Below are 20709 nucleotides of genomic sequence, written 5' to 3' on the forward strand. Positions count from 1 at the left end.
GCCCGCACGCCTAGAGCCCGTGCTCCCCAACAAGAGAAGCCAAAAATAAATAATAAAATAAATTTACAGGAAAAAAAAACAAAAACAAAACACGTGCATAGCCCCTAGCTGTTTATAAAGTTCTTGAATATGTGTGCCCCCTTCCGATTCTCACGTCTTTCCGTTTTGCAGATAAGCAAACGGAAGTTCAGAGCATTTAAAGGACTTGCTCAAGCTGGGAGGTGATGGTGCAGAGAGGGAGCTACCTCAGTGCAACAACTTTCAGACAGTGTGCCACCCCGGTCCCGCACAGAGGTGCACAGATGGTGGAGGAGACAGGCCAGCACGAGTAATGATCACAACTCTGAGGGACAGATACAATGAGAGACGTGTGTTTGGGGACGGGATCTATTCAGAGGAGGGCTTCTGGGGCATGGGAAGGAGTTATGGGTTAGGGAAGGCTTCACAGGGGAATTGGCACTCACCATCGTCCACGTTTCCTGAGATTTTATGAAAGGACACACTAAGGATCGCCACTGCCAACTCTGCCTTATTCAATACAATTAAACCATGAGCTGAAATGGTTCCAATTGAGCCCAGCGTCTTACATTCCTATCGATTCCACCCAGTAGCTGAATTTGGGGGAGGCAAAGAAAAAGGACCCACACAAAACTTTCCCAGTTGAAGACATTTTTATTTTGGTAACGCACCTGAGTCCCTGGCAGGATGGGCCTGTCCTCCGCGGGGGCAATGGGGTGTTTGGGAGAGGATGGGGGCCCTGCCCTGAGGGGGCAGCTGGGGGATGAGGCAAAGGGCTTTGCGACCGTGATACGTCACAAAGGGCTTTGGGACCGTGATACGTCACAAAGGGCATCAGAGGATAAATAGGCTGTGCCAGGGGGTTAGGCTGAGAAAGTGGTTACTTCTCTCACTAGGACGGAAGTTCACCACAGCCTCTTGGGGAGATAAAAACCCAGAAGCAGAAGTGAGGTGAGGCGGAGGGCAGCCTACCATAGCTCTCGACACACTTGAAGAGATTCAGCCTGGGCTCCAGGCGCCCTGCAGCGTCCCCGCTGGGATCATCTGTGCCCCTACCCACACCCCTGCCTCTGGGAGACCCTGAGGCAAACGTGGGGGCCTGTGGGGCGGGCTTGGAAGACCTGCCGTGGGGCCGCCTGTGTGCCGCAGGAGCGTCGCAGCTCGCTCTTCTGCCCGTGAGGCCGAGGGAGGGAGGAGCCAGGGACCCGCCTTCACCGCGCTGCCTGTCGGGATCAAAGACAGCCATGAGTGGGGACTCTCTGCTCCCGTATCACACGGCCCGGAGCAGCACCTGGGTGGACCTGTTCCACACCACCACGGGGAAGCTGCAGCGGCAACTGCACAAGGGCGAATACGACATATTCAAGTGCGCAGCCGTATTCGAGAGCGACTTTATCCAGGTCACGAAGAGGGGAGACGCGATTGACGTGCACAACTGGGGCGGCATGGTGACCATGGGCATCACATCCAGCAGCCCCGTCCTCCCACTCCCAGACATCATGCTGCTGGCCCGACGGGCCACCGGCTGTGAAAAGCACGCCGAGCGCAGCCAGGCCACCAAGGGGAAGAGCCACAAGGCTGCAAAGACCTTAGAGCTCACCAGGCTCCTTCCCTTGGACTTCGTGAGGATCTCCACTCACAATCGTGAGAAGCAACAGCTGCGCGTGAAGCTTGCCACTGGCCGCTGCTTCTACCTGCAGCTGTGTCCCCCGCTGGACGCGCGGGAAGACCTCTTCGCCGAGTGGGAACAGCTCATTGACCTCCTGCGACCACCAGTGGACAGCGAAAGCCACACCTATGCCGTTCCCGTCTGGGACATGACCTGCATGCCTGTGCTCGAGGAGGAGCAGGACGGGAGGAGCCCGGCTGTGGAGGATTTCCAAGGAAAGGGGCATCGGGACCAGGTGAGCGTCAGCAGCTTCCACACGTGCCCTGAGGTGGCCGGGGCCACGCCTGCAGCTTCTGCTGGGGGGCACGGAATCCAACTGGACTCCCACCAGCCCGACACCATGCCCGATGTGGCCACTGCGAAAGCACAGCCTACTACACGGCTTGACAAAGCGTCAGCATCGCAGTCAACGACAAAGGTGGAGACAGCACGGGTGGCAGGAGGCACCGCAGCGGGTGCTTTGAGCACGGCAGTGATCAAGTCTCCTGCCGCTGAAGAGCGGAGCACGGCCATAGCAGCCACAGCCAGCGACGGGCCCGGAGGAAGCGAAACCACCATAGCCACTGGGGACACTGCCAGAACATCCCTGAGGAGCGGGAAAACGGCCTTGGCAGGTGCTGAGAACAATTCACAGTATGCTTCCAGCACGTCCACCAGCCTCTCCGCAGGGGCCGGCATGACTGTGGTCGGAGCAGAACCTACCAGCAAGACTGTCAAAGGAAGAGCCGACAGGGAGGATGAGGGGACCCTCGTCTCAAGCTTGCCACAGGAAGGCAAAGTGAGCGAACAGGATGGCAGCTCACAGAGAGTGTCCCAGGCCCGCAAGGGAAGAAGGGAGAGGAGGGAGCACTGGGGAGAGGACAGAGCTCTTACGAGCCCCTCGCTCTGCAGTTCCGTGGAAAGCCACCAGGAGGCAGCGGGGAGCAAGACCATCCCCAAAGCAGCTGGCCCGTGCTCAGGCGGCCGCAGAGCCACTAGAGATGACCAAAAGGCCAAAGGCCACGGCAGCCCGGGGGGCAGCGAGCAGGGCACTGCTCCCAAAGGCATCAACCGTGCTCCCATCACCAGTGAGTCCAAGACCTCGCACAAATCGGGCAGGAGCACATCTCCAGCGCGTTCAGGTCCCACCAGCAAGAGACTCAGCAGGATCAGCGCTTTCTTCAGGAACATGAGAGCCAGACTTACCAGAAAGACAGTGGCCTCATCATGAAATAAACATGGGAGCATCCTGGCGAAGCCAGTGCAAGGGACCCGAATGGAGGCCATCCCAGAGACAGCAGAGAGTGGCCAGGGGCTGGATATCGCTGGTGTGACATCTTAGACCATGGAGCCAGTGACCGTTGAAGGCCATCAATAGGACCTAGAGCTGGGAGCTGCAAAGGGGACCAGGGCTCTGGGAAATACCCCTGGAGAGCCCATTTCAGCTTCCTTACTGCAATTTAAATAAAAAACCATACACTCTGAGAATGCATGCAGTGTTTTGTCTGAATTTCTAGGTCCCGAAGCCCAGCCGTAGCCTCACAGTGGATTCTGTGATGTCAGCTGTGCCACAGTCTGAGACCCAGTGTCCAGGCAAGGGCAGCCCCACCTCACACACATGCTCAGCGCCAACAGCAGTGCTCCATCTGGCTTCGACTCCTTTGTGGCTTTGCCCCTCAGAGCCATGGCTCAAAGTCAGACTATGGTCTGGGAAGCTCTCTTTCACTATCCCCCTATTCTTTTTTTTTTTTTTTTTTTTTTTTTTTTGCGGTACACGGGCCACTCACTGTTGTGGCCTCTCCCATCGCGGAGCACAGGCTCCGGACGCGCAGGCCCAGCGGCCATGGCTCACGGGCCCAGCCGCTGCGCGGCATGTGGGATCTTCCAGGACCGGGGCACGAACTCATGTTCCCTGCATCGGCAGGTGGACTCTCAACCACTGCGCCGCCAGGGAATCCCCCCCCCCCATTCTTTGTATAAACGCTTATTCCCCCGGAAGGTCTGTAAACAGAGCCAGAACAGGACTCACGGCCCCTCGGGCTATTCAGTGGACAGAAATAAGGGTGGCAGTATTAGCTAGCAGTCAGAACAGCAAGCACTCTCATCTAGACTTAGCCGTTCCCTGCCCAGGTATATACCCTGGAGAAACACACATGTTCTAAGAAACAACTCTGAGAATGTTTAGGGCAAAAATAACTTAACAGCAAAACACGGGAAACAGCCCAAATTTCCATCAGCAGAATTAATACAGCAGGATATGAAGAGACTGGAATATTCAATAGTGAAACATAAATGAGCTACACCCATTAGCATAGATCAACTTCTCATGATTTTTAAAAACATCCAAAGAATGGGATACAGTTCCACTCATGGAACCATTCTGAAACAAGCTCAAACAATGGATTGCATAGGGTACATGTTTAAAAACAACGGTAGCTAAAAATGAGGGAAGAGTAAACACAAACTTGAGGACAGTTTTCTCTAGGGTGGAAAGGCTAGGTCAAGGAGGTTGACACAAGGCTGTTAGTGCTGCTGGGAATTGTTCTGTCTCTTAAGCAAGATGGTAGGTACACAGGTGTTGTATTTTTCACATTTTACTCACTCTGAAATCAGGATGGTCCTACGATCACCGTGGCAGTTGTGAGGAAGTTATTGCCAATGCCTCTCTCTTTTCATCACTTGTATTTATGCACAAAAATGATGTCAGAAAGGCTTGGCATCTTTAAATTACATTGATTTCAGGTAAAGTACAAGAACACTTGTTTGGTTATTAGGAAAAGAAGGAACGATATGCCTATTTTACAGATGAGAACACTGAGGCTCAGAGAAGGTAATGGGATCCGCACATTGTCCTTCGCACAATGGGATCTTTGCAGAACAGTGATCCACCAGCCCACTTCTCTATGCAAAGCCCTGTCTGTAGTGTGCGAAGGAAGCAAGCAGACAAGCCTGAGATAGGACCAGCACAGGAACCCGAGGCACCAGCATTCTTACCATCATGTTCCAAAGCTACAGAGATGAGCATCCATTTTTACTAGATTGAGGGGAGGGAGGGGTGGGGGCTGGGAGCCGGCTTTCGAACTTCAGTGAGCTCACAGCTCTTAGCTGGCCTTATCTGGAGAGCATCCATTCCACCCTTGAGCTGTGTCTGGCTCCCAGGCTTCTACCTCTAGCCTCTGGCATGACCCGGGCTGCAGCCAGAAACAGGCTCCCACCTGAAATTCCAGCGTTCACTCCTGGAACGTCCAGCATCCAGTCCTCCTCCGGACACTAATTAAACTTTTGAATGCCCTGCTCAGAAGGGTTTCTCCACACCAAATCTGCAGGAACTTTTTTCTTCTGGGGCTCCAAAACCAAATCCTTAAAGCTCACATGAGGGAGAGTATTTGTTAGGTCAGAGCATCCTTGTTGATTGGACCTTCAGTTTGTGACTTCCACAGACCTCATCACGGGAGGGTGGGGAGAGGTCTCTTCTGTTGGTGGACGGAATGATGGGCACTTGGTGGGGAGCACTGATGAGAAATGGAGACAGCCCAGGACCTACACATCTGCACTCTTTCCCCTGGCCAAACAAGGTTCCTGACCCCAGAATTAACCCAGAGTTTCCGACAAGACTAGGAGCTGCAGGGAGACACAATTAACGGTTTACTCTCCACCAGCTTTTCCTTGGACCCAAGGAGGAGAAATTACAAAAAGATCACATCACACTCCTTTGATCTTATGATTTCCACACAGGCAAGTGCAGGGAAACACTAGTCTGAAGGAAGAAAATGCATTACAAACACGTGCATAGGGACTGCCCTGGTGGCGCAGTGGTTAAGAATCCGCCTGCCGACGCAGGGGACACGGGTTCGAGCCCTGGTCCAGGAAGATCCCACATGCCACGGAGCAACTAAGCCCGTGCGCCACAACTACTGAGCCTGTGCTCTAGAGCCCGCGAGCCACAACCGCCGAAGCCCGCACGCCTAGAGCCCGTGCTCCCCAACAAGAGAAGCCAAAAATAAATAATAAAATAAATTTACAGGAAAAAAAAACAAAAACAAAACACGTGCATAGCCCCTAGCTGTTTATAAAGTTCTTGAATATGTGTGCCCCCTTCCGATTCTCACGTCTTTCCGTTTTGCAGATAAGCAAACGGAAGTTCAGAGCATTTAAAGGACTTGCTCAAGCTGGGAGGTGATGGTGCAGAGAGGGAGCTACCTCAGTGCAACAACTTTCAGACAGTGTGCCACCCCGGTCCCGCACAGAGGTGCACAGATGGTGGAGGAGACAGGCCAGCACGAGTAATGATCACAACTCTGAGGGACAGATACAATGAGAGACGTGTGTTTGGGGACGGGATCTATTCAGAGGAGGGCTTCTGGGGCATGGGAAGGAGTTATGGGTTAGGGAAGGCTTCACAGGGGAATTGGCACTCACCATCGTCCACGTTTCCTGAGATTTTATGAAAGGACACACTAAGGATCGCCACTGCCAACTCTGCCTTATTCAATACAATTAAACCATGAGCTGAAATGGTTCCAATTGAGCCCAGCGTCTTACATTCCTATCGATTCCACCCAGTAGCTGAATTTGGGGGAGGCAAAGAAAAAGGACCCACACAAAACTTTCCCAGTTGAAGACATTTTTATTTTGGTAACGCACCTGAGTCCCTGGCAGGATGGGCCTGTCCTCCGCGGGGGCAATGGGGTGTTTGGGAGAGGATGGGGGCCCTGCCCTGAGGGGGCAGCTGGGGGATGAGGCAAAGGGCTTTGCGACCGTGATACGTCACAAAGGGCATCAGAGGATAAATAGGCTGTGCCAGGGGGTTAGGCTGAGAAAGTGGTTACTTCTCTCACTAGGACGGAAGTTCACCACAGCCTCTTGGGGAGATAAAAACCCAGAAGCAGAAGTGAGGTGAGGCGGAGGGCAGCCTACCATAGCTCTCGACACACTTGAAGAGATTCAGCCTGGGCTCCAGGCGCCCTGCAGCGTCCCCGCTGGGATCATCTGTGCCCCTACCCACACCCCTGCCTCTGGGAGACCCTGAGGCAAACGTGGGGGCCTGTGGGGCGGGCTTGGAAGACCTGCCGTGGGGCCGCCTGTGTGCCGCAGGAGCGTCGCAGCTCGCTCTTCTGCCCGTGAGGCCGAGGGAGGGAGGAGCCAGGGACCCGCCTTCACCGCGCTGCCTGTCGGGATCAAAGACAGCCATGAGTGGGGACTCTCTGCTCCCGTATCACACGGCCCGGAGCAGCACCTGGGTGGACCTGTTCCACACCACCACGGGGAAGCTGCAGCGGCAACTGCACAAGGGCGAATACGACATATTCAAGTGCGCAGCCGTATTCGAGAGCGACTTTATCCAGGTCACGAAGAGGGGAGACGCGATTGACGTGCACAACTGGGGCGGCATGGTGACCATGGGCATCACATCCAGCAGCCCCGTCCTCCCACTCCCAGACATCATGCTGCTGGCCCGACGGGCCACCGGCTGTGAAAAGCACGCCGAGCGCAGCCAGGCCACCAAGGGGAAGAGCCACAAGGCTGCAAAGACCTTAGAGCTCACCAGGCTCCTTCCCTTGGACTTCGTGAGGATCTCCACTCACAATCGTGAGAAGCAACAGCTGCGCGTGAAGCTTGCCACTGGCCGCTGCTTCTACCTGCAGCTGTGTCCCCCGCTGGACGCGCGGGAAGACCTCTTCGCCGAGTGGGAACAGCTCATTGACCTCCTGCGACCACCAGTGGACAGCGAAAGCCACACCTATGCCGTTCCCGTCTGGGACATGACCTGCATGCCTGTGCTCGAGGAGGAGCAGGACGGGAGGAGCCCGGCTGTGGAGGATTTCCAAGGAAAGGGGCATCGGGACCAGGTGAGCGTCAGCAGCTTCCACACGTGCCCTGAGGTGGCCGGGGCCACGCCTGCAGCTTCTGCTGGGGGGCACGGAATCCAACTGGACTCCCACCAGCCCGACACCATGCCCGATGTGGCCACTGCGAAAGCACAGCCTACTACACGGCTTGACAAAGCGTCAGCATCGCAGTCAACGACAAAGGTGGAGACAGCACGGGTGGCAGGAGGCACCGCAGCGGGTGCTTTGAGCACGGCAGTGATCAAGTCTCCTGCCGCTGAAGAGCGGAGCACGGCCATAGCAGCCACAGCCAGCGACGGGCCCGGAGGAAGCGAAACCACCATAGCCACTGGGGACACTGCCAGAACATCCCTGAGGAGCGGGAAAACGGCCTTGGCAGGTGCTGAGAACAATTCACAGTATGCTTCCAGCACGTCCACCAGCCTCTCCGCAGGGGCCGGCATGACTGTGGTCGGAGCAGAACCTACCAGCAAGACTGTCAAAGGAAGAGCCGACAGGGAGGATGAGGGGACCCTCGTCTCAAGCTTGCCACAGGAAGGCAAAGTGAGCGAACAGGATGGCAGCTCACAGAGAGTGTCCCAGGCCCGCAAGGGAAGAAGGGAGAGGAGGGAGCACTGGGGAGAGGACAGAGCTCTTACGAGCCCCTCGCTCTGCAGTTCCGTGGAAAGCCACCAGGAGGCAGCGGGGAGCAAGACCATCCCCAAAGCAGCTGGCCCGTGCTCAGGCGGCCGCAGAGCCACTAGAGATGACCAAAAGGCCAAAGGCCACGGCAGCCCGGGGGGCAGCGAGCAGGGCACTGCTCCCAAAGGCATCAACCGTGCTCCCATCACCAGTGAGTCCAAGACCTCGCACAAATCGGGCAGGAGCACATCTCCAGCGCGTTCAGGTCCCACCAGCAAGAGACTCAGCAGGATCAGCGCTTTCTTCAGGAACATGAGAGCCAGACTTACCAGAAAGACAGTGGCCTCATCATGAAATAAACATGGGAGCATCCTGGCGAAGCCAGTGCAAGGGACCCGAATGGAGGCCATCCCAGAGACAGCAGAGAGTGGCCAGGGGCTGGATATCGCTGGTGTGACATCTTAGACCATGGAGCCAGTGACCGTTGAAGGCCATCAATAGGACCTAGAGCTGGGAGCTGCAAAGGGGACCAGGGCTCTGGGAAATACCCCTGGAGAGCCCATTTCAGCTTCCTTACTGCAATTTAAATAAAAAACCATACACTCTGAGAATGCATGCAGTGTTTTGTCTGAATTTCTAGGTCCCGAAGCCCAGCCGTAGCCTCACAGTGGATTCTGTGATGTCAGCTGTGCCACAGTCTGAGACCCAGTGTCCAGGCAAGGGCAGCCCCACCTCACACACATGCTCAGCGCCAACAGCAGTGCTCCATCTGGCTTCGACTCCTTTGTGGCTTTGCCCCTCAGAGCCATGGCTCAAAGTCAGACTATGGTCTGGGAAGCTCTCTTTCACTATCCCCCTATTCTTTTTTTTTTTTTTTTTTTTTTTTTTTGCGGTACACGGGCCACTCACTGTTGTGGCCTCTCCCATCGCGGAGCACAGGCTCCGGACGCGCAGGCCCAGCGGCCATGGCTCACGGGCCCAGCCGCTGCGCGGCATGTGGGATCTTCCAGGACCGGGGCACGAACTCATGTTCCCTGCATCGGCAGGTGGACTCTCAACCACTGCGCCGCCAGGGAATCCCCCCCCCCCTATTCTTTGTATAAACGCTTATTCCCCCGGAAGGTCTGTAAACAGAGCCAGAACAGGACTCACGGCCCCTCGGGCTATTCAGTGGACAGAAATAAGGGTGGCAGTATTAGCTAGCAGTCAGAACAGCAAGCACTCTCATCTAGACTTAGCCGTTCCCTGCCCAGGTATATACCCTGGAGAAACACACATGTTCTAAGAAACAACTCTGAGAATGTTTAGGGCAAAAATAACTTAACAGCAAAACACGGGAAACAGCCCAAATTTCCATCAGCAGAATTAATACAGCAGGATATGAAGAGACTGGAATATTCAATAGTGAAACATAAATGAGCTACACCCATTAGCATAGATCAACTTCTCATGATTTTTAAAAACATCCAAAGAATGGGATACAGTTCCACTCATGGAACCATTCTGAAACAAGCTCAAACAATGGATTGCATAGGGTACATGTTTAAAAACAACGGTAGCTAAAAATGAGGGAAGAGTAAACACAAACTTGAGGACAGTTTTCTCTAGGGTGGAAAGGCTAGGTCAAGGAGGTTGACACAAGGCTGTTAGTGCTGCTGGGAATTGTTCTGTCTCTTAAGCAAGATGGTAGGTACACAGGTGTTGTATTTTTCACATTTTACTCACTCTGAAATCAGGATGGTCCTACGATCACCGTGGCAGTTGTGAGGAAGTTATTGCCAATGCCTCTCTCTTTTCATCACTTGTATTTATGCACAAAAATGATGTCAGAAAGGCTTAGCATCTTTAAATTACATTGATTTCAGGTAAAGTACAAGAACACTTGTTTGGCTATTAGGAAAAGAGGGAACGATATGCCTATTTTACAGATGAGAACACTGAGGCTCAGAGAAGGTAACCTGCTCCAGTCGCACAATGGGATCTTTGCAGAACAGTGATCCACCAGCCCACTTCTCTATGCAAAGCCCTGTCTGTAGTGTGCGAAGGAAGCAAGCAGACAAGCCTGAGATAGGACCAGCACAGGAACCCGAGGCACCAGCATTCTTACCATCATGTTCCAAAGCTACAGAGATGAGCATCCATTTTTACTAGATTGAGGGGAGGGAGGGGTGGGGGCTGGGAGCCGGCTTTCGAACTTCAGTGAGCTCACAGCTCTTAGCTGGCCTTATCTGGAGAGCATCCATTCCACCCTTGAGCTGTGTCTGGCTCCCAGGCTTCTACCTCTAGCCTCTGGCATGACCCGGGCTGCAGCCAGAAACAGGCTCCCACCTGAAATTCCAGCGTTCACTCCTGGAACGTCCAGCATCCAGTCCTCCTCCGGACACTAATTAAACTTTTGAATGCCCTGCTCAGAAGGGTTTCTCCACACCAAATCTGCAGGAACTTTTTTCTTCTGGGGCTCCAAAACCAAATCCTTAAAGCTCACATGAGGGAGAGTATTTGTTAGGTCAGAGCATCCTTGTTGATTGGACCTTCAGTTTGTGACTTCCACAGACCTCATCACGGGAGGGTGGGGAGAGGTCTCTTCTGTTGGTGGACGGAATGATGGGCACTTGGTGGGGAGCACTGATGAGAAATGGAGACAGCCCAGGACCTACACATCTGCACTCTTTCCCCTGGCCAAACAAGGTTCCTGACCCCAGAATTAACCCAGAGTTTCCGACAAGACTAGGAGCTGCAGGGAGACACAATTAACGGTTTACTCTCCACCAGCTTTTCCTTGGACCCAAGGAGGAGAAATTACAAAAAGATCACATCACACTCCTTTGATCTTATGATTTCCACACAGGCAAGTGCAGGGAAACACTAGTCTGAAGGAAGAAAATGCATTACAAACACGTGCATAGGGACTGCCCTGGTGGCGCAGTGGTTAAGAATCCGCCTGCCGACGCAGGGGACACGGGTTCGAGCCCTGGTCCAGGAAGATCCCACATGCCACGGAGCAACTAAGCCCGTGCGCCACAACTACTGAGCCTGTGCTCTAGAGCCCGCGAGCCACAACCGCCGAAGCCCGCACGCCTAGAGCCCGTGCTCCCCAACAAGAGAAGCCAAAAATAAATAATAAAATAAATTTACAGGAAAAAAAAACAAAAACAAAACACGTGCATAGCCCCTAGCTGTTTATAAAGTTCTTGAATATGTGTGCCCCCTTCCGATTCTCACGTCTTTCCGTTTTGCAGATAAGCAAACGGAAGTTCAGAGCATTTAAAGGACTTGCTCAAGCTGGGAGGTGATGGTGCAGAGAGGGAGCTACCTCAGTGCAACAACTTTCAGACAGTGTGCCACCCCGGTCCCGCACAGAGGTGCACAGATGGTGGAGGAGACAGGCCAGCACGAGTAATGATCACAACTCTGAGGGACAGATACAATGAGAGACGTGTGTTTGGGGACGGGATCTATTCAGAGGAGGGCTTCTGGGGCATGGGAAGGAGTTATGGGTTAGGGAAGGCTTCACAGGGGAATTGGCACTCACCATCGTCCACGTTTCCTGAGATTTTATGAAAGGACACACTAAGGATCGCCACTGCCAACTCTGCCTTATTCAATACAATTAAACCATGAGCTGAAATGGTTCCAATTGAGCCCAGCGTCTTACATTCCTATCGATTCCACCCAGTAGCTGAATTTGGGGGAGGCAAAGAAAAAGGACCCACACAAAACTTTCCCAGTTGAAGACATTTTTATTTTGGTAACGCACCTGAGTCCCTGGCAGGATGGGCCTGTCCTCCGCGGGGGCAATGGGGTGTTTGGGAGAGGATGGGGGCCCTGCCCTGAGGGGGCAGCTGGGGGATGAGGCAAAGGGCTTTGCGACCGTGATACGTCACAAAGGGCTTTGGGACCGTGATACGTCACAAAGGGCATCAGAGGATAAATAGGCTGTGCCAGGGGGTTAGGCTGAGAAAGTGGTTACTTCTCTCACTAGGACGGAAGTTCACCACAGCCTCTTGGGGAGATAAAAACCCAGAAGCAGAAGTGAGGTGAGGCGGAGGGCAGCCTACCATAGCTCTCGACACACTTGAAGAGATTCAGCCTGGGCTCCAGGCGCCCTGCAGCGTCCCCGCTGGGATCATCTGTGCCCCTACCCACACCCCTGCCTCTGGGAGACCCTGAGGCAAACGTGGGGGCCTGTGGGGCGGGCTTGGAAGACCTGCCGTGGGGCCGCCTGTGTGCCGCAGGAGCGTCGCAGCTCGCTCTTCTGCCCGTGAGGCCGAGGGAGGGAGGAGCCAGGGACCCGCCTTCACCGCGCTGCCTGTCGGGATCAAAGACAGCCATGAGTGGGGACTCTCTGCTCCCGTATCACACGGCCCGGAGCAGCACCTGGGTGGACCTGTTCCACACCACCACGGGGAAGCTGCAGCGGCAACTGCACAAGGGCGAATACGACATATTCAAGTGCGCAGCCGTATTCGAGAGCGACTTTATCCAGGTCACGAAGAGGGGAGACGCGATTGACGTGCACAACTGGGGCGGCATGGTGACCATGGGCATCACATCCAGCAGCCCCGTCCTCCCACTCCCAGACATCATGCTGCTGGCCCGACGGGCCACCGGCTGTGAAAAGCACGCCGAGCGCAGCCAGGCCACCAAGGGGAAGAGCCACAAGGCTGCAAAGACCTTAGAGCTCACCAGGCTCCTTCCCTTGGACTTCGTGAGGATCTCCACTCACAATCGTGAGAAGCAACAGCTGCGCGTGAAGCTTGCCACTGGCCGCTGCTTCTACCTGCAGCTGTGTCCCCCGCTGGACGCGCGGGAAGACCTCTTCGCCGAGTGGGAACAGCTCATTGACCTCCTGCGACCACCAGTGGACAGCGAAAGCCACACCTATGCCGTTCCCGTCTGGGACATGACCTGCATGCCTGTGCTCGAGGAGGAGCAGGACGGGAGGAGCCCGGCTGTGGAGGATTTCCAAGGAAAGGGGCATCGGGACCAGGTGAGCGTCAGCAGCTTCCACACGTGCCCTGAGGTGGCCGGGGCCACGCCTGCAGCTTCTGCTGGGGGGCACGGAATCCAACTGGACTCCCACCAGCCCGACACCATGCCCGATGTGGCCACTGCGAAAGCACAGCCTACTACACGGCTTGACAAAGCGTCAGCATCGCAGTCAACGACAAAGGTGGAGACAGCACGGGTGGCAGGAGGCACCGCAGCGGGTGCTTTGAGCACGGCAGTGATCAAGTCTCCTGCCGCTGAAGAGCGGAGCACGGCCATAGCAGCCACAGCCAGCGACGGGCCCGGAGGAAGCGAAACCACCATAGCCACTGGGGACACTGCCAGAACATCCCTGAGGAGCGGGAAAACGGCCTTGGCAGGTGCTGAGAACAATTCACAGTATGCTTCCAGCACGTCCACCAGCCTCTCCGCAGGGGCCGGCATGACTGTGGTCGGAGCAGAACCTACCAGCAAGACTGTCAAAGGAAGAGCCGACAGGGAGGATGAGGGGACCCTCGTCTCAAGCTTGCCACAGGAAGGCAAAGTGAGCGAACAGGATGGCAGCTCACAGAGAGTGTCCCAGGCCCGCAAGGGAAGAAGGGAGAGGAGGGAGCACTGGGGAGAGGACAGAGCTCTTACGAGCCCCTCGCTCTGCAGTTCCGTGGAAAGCCACCAGGAGGCAGCGGGGAGCAAGACCATCCCCAAAGCAGCTGGCCCGTGCTCAGGCGGCCGCAGAGCCACTAGAGATGACCAAAAGGCCAAAGGCCACGGCAGCCCGGGGGGCAGCGAGCAGGGCACTGCTCCCAAAGGCATCAACCGTGCTCCCATCACCAGTGAGTCCAAGACCTCGCACAAATCGGGCAGGAGCACATCTCCAGCGCGTTCAGGTCCCACCAGCAAGAGACTCAGCAGGATCAGCGCTTTCTTCAGGAACATGAGAGCCAGACTTACCAGAAAGACAGTGGCCTCATCATGAAATAAACATGGGAGCATCCTGGCGAAGCCAGTGCAAGGGACCCGAATGGAGGCCATCCCAGAGACAGCAGAGAGTGGCCAGGGGCTGGATATCGCTGGTGTGACATCTTAGACCATGGAGCCAGTGACCGTTGAAGGCCATCAATAGGACCTAGAGCTGGGAGCTGCAAAGGGGACCAGGGCTCTGGGAAATACCCCTGGAGAGCCCATTTCAGCTTCCTTACTGCAATTTAAATAAAAAACCATACACTCTGAGAATGCATGCAGTGTTTTGTCTGAATTTCTAGGTCCCGAAGCCCAGCCGTAGCCTCACAGTGGATTCTGTGATGTCAGCTGTGCCACAGTCTGAGACCCAGTGTCCAGGCAAGGGCAGCCCCACCTCACACACATGCTCAGCGCCAACAGCAGTGCTCCATCTGGCTTCGACTCCTTTGTGGCTTTGCCCCTCAGAGCCATGGCTCAAAGTCAGACTATGGTCTGGGAAGCTCTCTTTCACTATCCCCCTATTCTTTTTTTTTTTTTTTTTTTTTTTTTTTGCGGTACACGGGCCACTCACTGTTGTGGCCTCTCCCATCGCGGAGCACAGGCTCCGGACGCGCAGGCCCAGCGGCCATGGCTCACGGGCCCAGCCGCTGCGCGGCATGTGGGATCTTCCAGGACCGGGGCACGAACTCATGTTCCCTGCATCGGCAGGTGGACTCTCAACCACTGCGCCGCCAGGGAATCCCCCCCCCCCTATTCTTTGTATAAACGCTTATTCCCCCGGAAGGTCTGTAAACAGAGCCAGAACAGGACTCACGGCCCCTCGGGCTATTCAGTGGACAGAAATAAGGGTGGCAGTATTAGCTAGCAGTCAGAACAGCAAGCACTCTCATCTAGACTTAGCCGTTCCCTGCCCAGGTATATACCCTGGAGAAACACACATGTTCTAAGAAACAACTCTGAGAATGTTTAGGGCAAAAATAACTTAACAGCAAAACACGGGAAACAGCCCAAATTTCCATCAGCAGAATTAATACAGCAGGATATGAAGAGACTGGAATATTCAATAGTGAAACATAAATGAGCTACACCCATTAGCATAGATCAACTTCTCATGATTTTTAAAAACATCCAAAGAATGGGATACAGTTCCACTCATGGAACCATTCTGAAACAAGCTCAAACAATGGATTGCATAGGGTACATGTTTAAAAACAACGGTAGCTAAAAATGAGGGAAGAGTAAACACAAACTTGAGGACAGTTTTCTCTAGGGTGGAAAGGCTAGGTCAAGGAGGTTGACACAAGGCTGTTAGTGCTGCTGGGAATTGTTCTGTCTCTTAAGCAAGATGGTAGGTACACAGGTGTTGTATTTTTCACATTTTACTCACTCTGAAATCAGGATGGTCCTACGATCACCGTGGCAGTTGTGAGGAAGTTATTGCCAATGCCTCTCTCTTTTCATCACTTGTATTTATGCACAAAAATGATGTCAGAAAGGCTTAGCATCTTTAAATTACATTGATTTCAGGTAAAGTACAAGAACACTTGTTTGGCTATTAGGAAAAGAGGGAACGATATGCCTATTTTACAGATGAGAACACTGAGGCTCAGAGAAGGTAACCTGCTCCAGTCGCACAATGGGATCTTTGCAGAACAGTGATCCACCAGCCCACTTCTCTATGCAAAGCCCTGTCTGTAGTGTGCGAAGGAAGCAAGCAGACAAGCCTGAGATAGGACCAGCACAGGAACCCGAGGCACCAGCATTCTTACCATCATGTTCCAAAGCTACAGAGATGAGCATCCATTTTTACTAGATTGAGGGGAGGGAGGGGTGGGGGCTGGGAGCCGGCTTTCGAACTTCAGTGAGCTCACAGCTCTTAGCTGGCCTTATCTGGAGAGCATCCATTCCACCCTTGAGCTGTGTCTGGCTCCCAGGCTTCTACCTCTAGCCTCTGGCATGACCCGGGCTGCAGCCAGAAACAGGCTCCCACCTGAAATTCCAGCGTTCACTCCTGGAACGTCCAGCATCCAGTCCTCCTCCGGACACTAATTAAACTTTTGAATGCCCTGCTCAGAAGGGTTTCTCCACACCAAATCTGCAGGAACTTTTTTCTTCTGGGGCTCCAAAACCAAATCCTTAAAGCTCACATGAGGGAGAGTATTTGTTAGGTCAGAGCATCCTTGTTGATTGGACCTTCAGTTTGTGACTTCCACAGACCTCATCACGGGAGGGTGGGGAGAGGTCTCTTCTGTTGGTGGACGGAATGATGGGCACTTGGTGGGGAGCACTGATGAGAAATGGAGACAGCCCAGGACCTACACATCTGCACTCTTTCCCCTGGCCAAACAAGGTTCCTGACCCCAGAATTAACCCAGAGTTTCCGACAAGACTAGGAGCTGCAGGGAGACACAATTAACGGTTTACTCTCCACCAGCTTTTCCTTGGACCCAAGGAGGAGAAATTACAAAAAGATCACATCACACTCCTTTGATCTTATGATTTCCACACAGGCAAGTGCAGGGAAACACTAGTCTGAAGGAAGAAAATGCATTACAAACACGTGCATAGGGACTGCCCTGGTGGCGCAGTGGTTAAGAATCCGCCTGCCGACGCAGGGGACACGGGTTCGAGCCCTGGTCCAGGAAGATCCCACATGCCACGGAGCAACTAAGCCCGTGCGCCACAACTACTGAGCCTGTGCTCTAGAGCCCGCGAGCCACAACCGCCGAAGCCCGCACGCCTAGAGCCCGTGCTCCCCAACAAGAGAAGCCAAAAATAAATAATAAAATAAATTTACAGGAAAAAAAACCAAAAACAAAACACGTGCATAGCCCCTAGCTGTTTATAAAGTTCTTGAATATGTGTGCCCCCTTCCGATTCTCACGTCTTTCCGTTTTGCAGATAAGCAAACGGAAGTTCAGAGCATTTAAAGGACTTGCTCAAGCTGGGAGGTGATGGTGCAGAGAGGGAGCTACCTCAGTGCAACAACTTTCAGACAGTGTGCCACCCCGGTCCCGCACAGAGGTGCACAGATGGTGGAGGAGACAGGCCAGCACGAGTAATGATCACAACTCTGAGGGACAGATACAATGAGAGACGTGTGTTTGGGGACGGGATCTATTCAGAGGAGGGCTTCTGGGGCATGGGAAGGAGTTATGGGTTAGGGAAGGCTTCACAGGGGAATTGGCACTCACCATCGTCCACGTTTCCTGAGATTTTATGAAAGGACACACTAAGGATCGCCACTGCCAACTCTGCCTTATTCAATACAATTAAACCATGAGCTGAAATGGTTCCAATTGAGCCCAGCGTCTTACATTCCTATCGATTCCACCCAGTAGCTGAATTTGGGGGAGGCAAAGAAAAAGGACCCACACAAAACTTTCCCAGTTGAAGACATTTTTATTTTGGTAACGCACCTGAGTCCCTGGCAGGATGGGCCTGTCCTCCGCGGGGGCAATGGGGTGTTTGGGAGAGGATGGGGGCCCTGCCCTGAGGGGGCAGCTGGGGGATGAGGCAAAGGGCTTTGCGACCGTGATACGTCACAAAGGGCTTTGGGACCGTGATACGTCACAAAGGGCATCAGAGGATAAATAGGCTGTGCCAGGGGGTTAGGCTGAGAAAGTGGTTACTTCTCTCACTAGGACGGAAGTTCACCACAGCCTCTTGGGGAGATAAAAACCCAGAAGCAGAAGTGAGGTGAGGCGGAGGGCAGCCTACCATAGCTCTCGACACACTTGAAGAGATTCAGCCTGGGCTCCAGGCGCCCTGCAGCGTCCCCGCTGGGATCATCTGTGCCCCTACCCACACCCCTGCCTCTGGGAGACCCTGAGGCAAACGTGGGGGCCTGTGGGGCGGGCTTGGAAGACCTGCCGTGGGGCCGCCTGTGTGCCGCAGGAGCGTCGCAGCTCGCTCTTCTGCCCGTGAGGCCGAGGGAGGGAGGAGCCAGGGACCCGCCTTCACCGCGCTGCCTGTCGGGATCAAAGACAGCCATGAGTGGGGACTCTCTGCTCCCGTATCACACGGCCCGGAGCAGCACCTGGGTGGACCTGTTCCACACCACCACGGGGAAGCTGCAGCGGCAACTGCACAAGGGCGAATACGACATATTCAAGTGCGCAGCCGTATTCGAGAGCGACTTTATCCAGGTCACGAAGAGGGGAGACGCGATTGACGTGCACAACTGGGGCGGCATGGTGACCATGGGCATCACATCCAGCAGCCCCGTCCTCCCACTCCCAGACATCATGCTGCTGGCCCGACGGGCCACCGGCTGTGAAAAGCACGCCGAGCGCAGCCAGGCCACCAAGGGGAAGAGCCACAAGGCTGCAAAGACCTTAGAGCTCACCAGGCTCCTTCCCTTGGACTTCGTGAGGATCTCCACTCACAATCGTGAGAAGCAACAGCTGCGCGTGAAGCTTGCCACTGGCCGCTGCTTCTACCTGCAGCTGTGTCCCCCGCTGGACGCGCGGGAAGACCTCTTCGCCGAGTGGGAACAGCTCATTGACCTCCTGCGACCACCAGTGGACAGCGAAAGCCACACCTATGCCGTTCCCGTCTGGGACATGACCTGCATGCCTGTGCTCGAGGAGGAGCAGGACGGGAGGAGCCCGGCTGTGGAGGATTTCCAAGGAAAGGGGCATCGGGACCAGGTGAGCGTCAGCAGCTTCCACACGTGCCCTGAGGTGGCCGGGGCCACGCCTGCAGCTTCTGCTGGGGGGCACGGAATCCAACTGGACTCCCACCAGCCCGACACCATGCCCGATGTGGCCACTGCGAAAGCACAGCCTACTACACGGCTTGACAAAGCGTCAGCATCGCAGTCAACGACAAAGGTGGAGACAGCACGGGTGGCAGGAGGCACCGCAGCGGGTGCTTTGAGCACGGCAGTGATCAAGTCTCCTGCCGCTGAAGAGCGGAGCACGGCCATAGCAGCCACAGCCAGCGACGGGCCCGGAGGAAGCGAAACCACCATAGCCACTGGGGACACTGCCAGAACATCCCTGAGGAGCGGGAAAACGGCCTTGGCAGGTGCTGAGAACAATTCACAGTATGCTTCCAGCACGTCCACCAGCCTCTCCGCAGGGGCCGGCATGACTGTGGTCGGAGCAGAACCTACCAGCAAGACTGTCAAAGGAAGAGCCGACAGGGAGGATGAGGGGACCCTCGTCTCAAGCTTGCCACAGGAAGGCAAAGTGAGCGAACAGGATGGCAGCTCACAGAGAGTGTCCCAGGCCCGCAAGGGAAGAAGGGAGAGGAGGGAGCACTGGGGAGAGGACAGAGCTCTTACGAGCCCCTCGCTCTGCAGTTCCGTGGAAAGCCACCAGGAGGCAGCGGGGAGCAAGACCATCCCCAAAGCAGCTGGCCCGTGCTCAGGCGGCCGCAGAGCCACTAGAGATGACCAAAAGGCCAAAGGCCACGGCAGCCCGGGGGGCAGCGAGCAGGGCACTGCTCCCAAAGGCATCAACCGTGCTCCCATCACCAGTGAGTCCAAGACCTCGCACAAATCGGGCAGGAGCACATCTCCAGCGCGTTCAGGTCCCACCAGCAAGAGACTCAGCAGGATCAGCGCTTTCTTCAGGAACATGAGAGCCAGACTTACCAGAAAGACAGTGGCCTCATCATGAAATAAACATGGGAGCATCCTGGCGAAGCCAGTGCAAGGGACCCGAATGGAGGCCATCCCAGAGACAGCAGAGAGTGGCCAGGGGCTGGATATCGCTGGTGTGACATCTTAGACCATGGAGCCAGTGACCGTTGAAGGCCATCAATAGGACCTAGAGCTGGGAGCTGCAAAGGGGACCAGGGCTCTGGGAAATACCCCTGGAGAGCCCATTTCAGCTTCCTTACTGCAATTTAAATAAAAAACCATACACTCTGAGAATGCATGCAGTGTTTTGTCTGAATTTCTAGGTCCCGAAGCCCAGCCGTAGCCTCACAGTGGATTCTGTGATGTCAGCTGTGCCACAGTCTGAGACCCAGTGTCCAGGCAAGGGCAGCCCCACCTCACACACATGCTCAGCGCCAACAGCAGTGCTCCATCTGGCTTCGACTCCTTTGTGGCTTTGCCCCTCAGAGCCATGGCTCAAAGTCAGACTATGGTCTGGGAAGCTCTCTTTCACTATCCCCCTATTCTTTTTTTTTTTTTTTTTTTTTTTTTTTTGCGGTACACGGGCCACTCACTGTTGTGGCCTCTCCCATCGCGGAGCACAGGCTCCGGACGCGCAGGCCCAGCGGCCATGGCTCACGGGCCCAGCCGCTGCGCGGCATGTGGGATCTTCCAGGACCGGGGCACGAACTCATGTTCCCTGCATCGGCAGGTGGACTCTCAACCACTGCGCCGCCAGGGAATCCCCCCCCCCCTATTCTTTGTATAAACGCTTATTCCCCCGGAAGGTCTGTAAACAGAGCCAGAACAGGACTCACGGCCCCTCGGGCTATTCAGTGGACAGAAATAAGGGTGGCAGTATTAGCTAGCAGTCAGAACAGCAAGCACTCTCATCTAGACTTAGCCGTTCCCTGCCCAGGTATATACCCTGGAGAAACACACATGTTCTAAGAAACAACTCTGAGAATGTTTAGGGCAAAAATAACTTAACAGCAAAACACGGGAAACAGCCCAAA

General features: G+C 54.8%; 4 pseudogenes across 4 annotated transcripts; all 4 read left to right on the forward strand.

Moving 5' to 3' along the window:
• Positions 1-1054: 1054 nt before the first annotated feature.
• LOC309801144 (Golgi-associated RAB2 interactor protein 4-like) lies at positions 1055-3198 on the forward strand (annotated as a pseudogene). The gene has a single exon. The product of its transcript is annotated as a Golgi-associated RAB2 interactor protein 4-like (transcript).
• Positions 3199-6647: 3449 nt separating this feature from the next.
• On the forward strand, positions 6648-8785 carry LOC309799648 (Golgi-associated RAB2 interactor protein 4-like; annotated as a pseudogene). The gene has a single exon. The product of its transcript is annotated as a Golgi-associated RAB2 interactor protein 4-like (transcript).
• Positions 8786-12258: 3473 nt separating this feature from the next.
• On the forward strand, positions 12259-14396 carry LOC309800487 (Golgi-associated RAB2 interactor protein 4-like; annotated as a pseudogene). Its single transcript has one exon. The product of its transcript is annotated as a Golgi-associated RAB2 interactor protein 4-like (transcript).
• Positions 14397-17869: 3473 nt separating this feature from the next.
• Positions 17870-20013, forward strand: LOC309800942 (Golgi-associated RAB2 interactor protein 4-like; annotated as a pseudogene). Its single transcript has one exon. The product of its transcript is annotated as a Golgi-associated RAB2 interactor protein 4-like (transcript).
• The last annotated feature ends 696 nt before the right edge of the window (positions 20014-20709 follow it).

The sequence above is a fragment of the Mesoplodon mirus genome (genome assembly GCF_964341445.2).
Source record: "Mesoplodon mirus genome assembly, chromosome: 3".
Classification (NCBI taxonomy): domain Eukaryota; kingdom Metazoa; phylum Chordata; class Mammalia; order Artiodactyla; family Ziphiidae; genus Mesoplodon; species Mesoplodon mirus.